At 36.7% G+C, this 6,000-nt stretch overlaps 1 long non-coding RNA gene across 1 annotated transcript; it reads left to right on the top strand.

Moving 5' to 3' along the window:
- The first annotated feature begins 1,447 nt into the window (after positions 1–1,447).
- Positions 1,448–2,434, top strand: LOC111610365. The gene is made up of 3 exons (XR_002753632.1): positions 1,448–1,699; positions 1,831–2,055; positions 2,139–2,434. It is a non-coding gene; the product is annotated as an uncharacterized LOC111610365 (long non-coding RNA).
- Positions 2,435–6,000: the final 3,566 nt, after the last annotated feature.

The raw sequence follows: 6,000 nt of genomic DNA, 5'->3' as shown, positions 1-6,000 counted from the left end.
GTACTTAGCTAATGGGAAGCGTGTGTTTGTGAGATGGCCACGCACGTGACCACGATGAATGGGCATCAGCCAATGAAAAGCGGCCCCTCTGGTAAGGTCCATTGTTCGAGTGGGAGTCTCTTCTTTCTTGTGTTAAGCTACACCATAATAGTTTAACGCATGACAAAACAGAGGTAGATTATGTAGAAAATGTTATATCAGCCTTAACTGTCAAGTCTATTAATTTAGGAGGGGATGCATTTTAATTTCTGAGCCTGCCAATATCTGCATCCTCTGTTAATTGTCCTGTTGATATGAAAGTTATACCAGTAGCTCAGAGAACAAGTATGATTATGTGGAAATGGCGAAATTCCTCTTAACTCTTTATTTCTCAAAGTTAGGAAGGGGATGTATTTTTGGCATAGGAAATTCTTAGTTTGCTGATAGCTGCATGCCCTATCTATTTTCCCCAAATATTATCCTGTTGATATGAAACTCGTACCAGCAGTTCAAAGAACAAATGTGATTATGTAAAAATTGTTATTTCACTCTTAACTCTTTATTTCTCCATGTTAGCAGGGGGATGCATTTTTCGGCAAAGCCTATTTATTAGCTGCCAATATCTGCATCCCCTGTCTATTGTCCTATTGATATGAATCATATGCGAATAGGAATTAACAAGTGTGATTTTTGGTGGAATATTTTTCAACAACATATTGAACAGACTTATTATTTACGTCTAACTCTGTTCAAAAGTAAGTGTTTTCTCCTCCGCTTTAGGTTTTTCTGCTATTAAGGACGCAGCCCTGCATCTCCAATGCCGAACCATGGACTCCCTAGTTTACGTGCAGCGGCTCTATTTCCCTCCTGTACTACCCGATCCATAGCCTTCACCTTAAAAGCGGCATCTTTTTCTTCGTGTTCTTTCTATGATGAGGGGTATCAATCAATCAATCAAATTTTATTTGTATAGCACATTTCAGCAGCAAGGCATTTCTAAGTGCTTTACATCATATCAAACGCAGAAACGCAAAGTCATCAAGTGGGGGGTTCTTGCTTTTGCATCCATAAAAGGTTTACCGGTTATACTTGTACTGTGTTATACAGAACGAAATACCTATTGGTATTTTTATTCCCACTCACGCTCACAATCACACAGTTTAAAACGATGTAAACAGCCTTTCAACGAGCTTTCGGCATGAGGCTCCGTACACCTCTTTCACGGAATTTCGAGCAGGGACTCCGTCGTCCCTCACCGATTTTTGTGCAATTCTATGGTACCTGTTAGTGTCTAGAATTTACAGGGTTTCGGTTACGCCCAATGACCCTCAGTCACTCGCCGTTTTTCTTCCAGCACGAGGCTCCGTACACCTATTTCTTCTACTGAGCTTGAAGAAATTTCTCCATCGTGCCTGCTGCTAGCATGTGCTTGTTCTAAATAAAAATTAGCGCTTTCTTCTTTGATTTCCAATTTTGACTTCCAACGATTCACTTCCTGCTAAAGAGCCCCCTGGTGGTTGAAGAAAAATCTACCGGGCTATGAGCCGCATGATTCAAAGCGTGGGGAAAAAAGTAGCGGCTTATAGTCTGAAAAATACGATGTGTGTGTGTATATACATATATATTTGCAAATGCTATCACTTTTGCAGGTGTCAGAGTGTGCTGTTTGCCAGTCTGCAGGACATAAATAAAGGACTCCGTTGAGCACACTCCAATAAAGGTATTGGTCTTAACAAAACAATTAAAGGAATATTCTCTGTTACTCTACTTTGACAACCATAGCATAACACTAAATGAAATGTTTAAATCCAATCTGTTATTGTATATGTTTTTTCCTCTCTTTTTATATAGGTTTCACAACCGTTTGAGCTTTTTGGAATGGACCTAATAGGGAAAGTGAAAACCACCGAAAGTAGAAATCATTACATCTGCGTGATGACTGATTATTACACCAAATGGACACAGGCATACCCGATTACCTCATAAACAGCAGAAGAGGTCACAAAACAAATACTTAAATTTCTTTCAATTTGAGGTACCAAAAACTCTGATCAAGGCACAGAGTTTGTGAATTCGGTAAAGTTTTATTTCATCAACATTTCTGTTTTTCAAATATGACATGCAGTTCTTTGACTTATGAATTTTTACGGTTGTGACAGATAAACAAGAACGTCTGTGAAAAACTTGGGATTGAAACAAGTCTCTGCACACCGTACCATCCACAGACAAACGGTTTGGTAGATAGAATGAACGGCACTATCCAATGGTGACTGTTACTCATCTACAATTAGAGTCCCAATTTCACAAGTTTTAATCATATTATAATGTTAATATTAAAATATTTCTTTTCAGATCTCTGTGCAAACTTGTGGGGTCCAAACCAGAAACTTGGGACGAGTTTCTGGACACAGTAATTGTTGGAGCTATTTATTCTTTATTTCTTTATCCATTTGAATTTTGTTAGTTTATTCTTAAATTTCTATTTTTTGTATTATTTACAGAGTAAATTTACAGGTTAATAATTGTTGATTCTATTTATCTTTTGTTTTATTAATTTTCTTATTTATTCTTTCTGAGTCAGACAGGAAGTAAGGTGGGTCAGTCCACTTTCTATAAGTGTAGGGGCCTGGTAAAGGACCAGCAGGCATTTGGGTTTGGGGCCTATGGTTTTTTAACAGAGCAAGAGAGGTAGCATGAGAACAAAGGAAAGTTTGAACTCTGTAATTGTTTGCTGAAATAGGAAAATAAATCATCCAGAACAAACAAGTTTGGACAATGAACCTTCTTTTGCCTGCGTACAGAAAACTTGACCCCAGTGCCTTATAGTGGCTTGATGGAACTTTCATTTTATGTTTGGTTTGGCAAACAATGGCCAATACAGTAATGTTTGGACATTTTGTGTTTGTGGTTAATAAAGTGTTGTAATTAATTTTCTACTTGTCTATGTCTTTTCTTTCTTAGATTGATCCAGAAAAATTCAAGATAATTGTGAGAATTGTTAATAAAGTCATCATTGTTGGCAACAAGATGAGTAAAACAAGAAAAATGTTTTTTTATTATCGAAAATGTAATAATTGGTTCACTAGAATGTTAATTTAACATTTTATCCTCTCGCCAAGTGCATTTATGAGAAGGGATGAAAGTATCAAGGTGGAAATGTGAAACAGTCCAACATGCCATCCAGCAAGATGTTGTTTCAGGTGGTGTGTTTGATCTCAAAGTGCTGTTTTCAACAAAAATGTGTACTTGACTAGGATTACTTATTTTCTATGTAATGTGGAACATTGTCTGTTTACAAGTCAATTTATATAGCCTTAATGTCTACTATGCTCTCTCTTTCCACATACATGTATATCTACAGAGAGATAGCTTTATCTTTGTCATGATTTGTGGTTTTGGTGATGATGAGGATGGATGCGGTGGACCCAGGTTGCAGAGTAAATGATGGTTTTAATGGTGATAACAAAGAGTACAAAAAGTCCAGTCAGCACAGGTGAGCATTTAGGCAAGGAACTCAAACACTAGTAGCAACTGGAACAGAACTAGCCAACAACAGATAGGACCAGGATCCAACAAGGAGCAGTGAACACAGGTGGGATTAAATACACAAGGGGTAATCAGTGAACACGAGACACAGCTGGGAGCAATCAAGGGCAAAGAGACAACACAGGAACTAAATTGACACACAAAAAAACCAAATCCTCACAATCTACCAAGATGTTTGTATAGATGTTACTTCATGTCCTGGTTTTGATGTTGTAAACATAAATGTCAATATGAAAGTGGTGGCCTACTAAATACATTGCCATTAATCTGATGCTATTTTGTATGAGTAGAACTTTTAAGATGATGAACAGTTTTGGCTAAGTTAAACTGTGCATTTCTGCCTGAAATAGAATGTAGTTTATGAATTCTATTGATTTATTACATGGTTGAGTCATCTTAATGTCTATTGAAAGACTTAAAAAATTTTTAAAATGTTTAATTCTTCATAAAACCAAAATATAAATTGTTTGTACATGTTTTACATTTAGCAAGTTTGCATTGTCAGATCTATTTCTTTTAGTATCCTTGCAATAGTGACAATAGTGAAATTATGATAACCGACAGTTAAATACAAAATAGAACAATTAATGCATAACATTAAATAATTAAGTTACACAAAATGGACATGGAAGTTTCAGATGGCCCACATCCTTATTTTCAAAAAACGCATGCCCCTGTTAGAGAAATAAAGAGCTAAAAGTAAAATAACATTTTCTATATAATCACATTTGTTTGCTCTCTTAACTGCTGGTGTAAGTTTCATATCAATTGCATAATATTTGGTAAATATACAGTAGAGAGGCCATGCAGGTATCGGCAAGCTAGTGATTTGCTAGGCCAAAAAAATGCATCCCCCTGCTAATATGGATTAATAAAGAGAGAAAAGGGATTTCACTTTTTATACATAATCACATTTGTCCTACGAACTGCTGGTAAGAGTTTCATATCAATAGGATAATACTTGGAGAAAATGGACAGGGCATGCAGAAATTGACAAGCTAATAATTGGCTATGCCAAAAAAAACAACATGCTAACATGGAGAAATAGAGTAAAGAGTGAAATAACTTTTTGTACATAACCACACTTTTTCTCTTCACTGCTAGCATGAGTTTCATATCAATAAGACAATATCTATGGAAAATAGACAGGGAATACAGATATTGGCAGGCACAAAATCCATATTGCCAACAAATGCATCCCCTCCAAACCTGAAGAAATAAAGAGCTAATAGTGAAATATTTTTTCTACAAAATCACACTTCTTCCCTTAACTGCTGGTAGGAGTTTCATATCAATAGGATAATATTTGGGGAAAATAGATAGGGCATGCAGATATTGACAGGCTAATAATAGGCTTTGCCAAAAAAATGCATCACCCTGCTAACATGGAGAAGTAAAGAGTTAAGAGGAATTTAACCTTTTCTACATAACTAGTTGTTCTCTGAGCTACTGGTATAATTTTCAAATCAGCAGGACAGTATACATGGGATACACATATTGTCTTATAATCTTAAGGATTTACCCAATGTCGAGGTGATCCACATAACTAACTATCTGGTTCTCCAGAGTTCATAACAACGAACCAGAAGAAAGTTTTCAAAAACCTGGAGAATACAATCATTTAGTTTCAGGTTGGGCCAAGCAGTTAGGATCAAAAGAAGCATTAAATTACTATCGACTTGTTTCTGCCAGATGAGTAGTGAGTTGTGCTACTTTAAGTAATTAGTCTGTCTGCCACAACAATGCTATTGCTAACAACGAACTAACCCATGTTATTTCTATAAGAGTGGTAAATAATTTATTTAGCTTCTGTAAACCCAAATTCATGCTGGAGTTGTATGTTGAGTTGTAAGACGCTGGATTCACGTCCAATGTAGGTAAACTATTCGCTGCGATCTACCGAAACCCCGTGTTCGTGTCCAGACACGAACCATGCGGGGGAATAGTCACGGCTCACTGACTGTATGGCTGTATGGTAGGTTAAATCTAATTTATTCAGCTTTTTTTCGCATGAAAGTCCCGCTGAATAAACATGCTTTCTGTCCGGGACTCAGCACTGAGCTAGCTGCTAACAAAGTTAGCACTCTGTGGACTAGCAAGCTAGGGCGTAAAAATAACTTATCTTACCTTACATTTGAATGGTTATTCTTCTAAGTACCTGCCCAATAAAATATCTGAAAATACAATTTAAACAGTGCGAGCGATTCTGTTAGAAAGTGGGTGCTGCAAACTCTGGCATTGTTAGTTTCCGCAGGTGTTTTTAGCCGTAGATTGTTGAAGCAGTTTTCGTGTCTTTTTTCGGTACGTTTTTAAAATTAACTCCTTTGTGACCAACTACGTTCGAAACACGAAAAATAACGTTTATCTTTCTCTCTATTGGTTAGAATAATTGTACATGACACAAACTTTAGGCATTTTGCTCAACAGAAGTAAACGGGCCGCTTTTACTTCCTGCCTCCATCTGCATTGGGTGAC

This window comes from Xiphophorus maculatus, chromosome 12 (genome assembly GCF_002775205.1).
Source record: "Xiphophorus maculatus strain JP 163 A chromosome 12, X_maculatus-5.0-male, whole genome shotgun sequence".
NCBI classification, from domain to species: domain Eukaryota; kingdom Metazoa; phylum Chordata; class Actinopteri; order Cyprinodontiformes; family Poeciliidae; genus Xiphophorus; species Xiphophorus maculatus.
The sequence above is the reverse complement of the archived record's forward strand: the minus strand, read 5'-3'. Positions and strand labels throughout refer to the sequence as shown.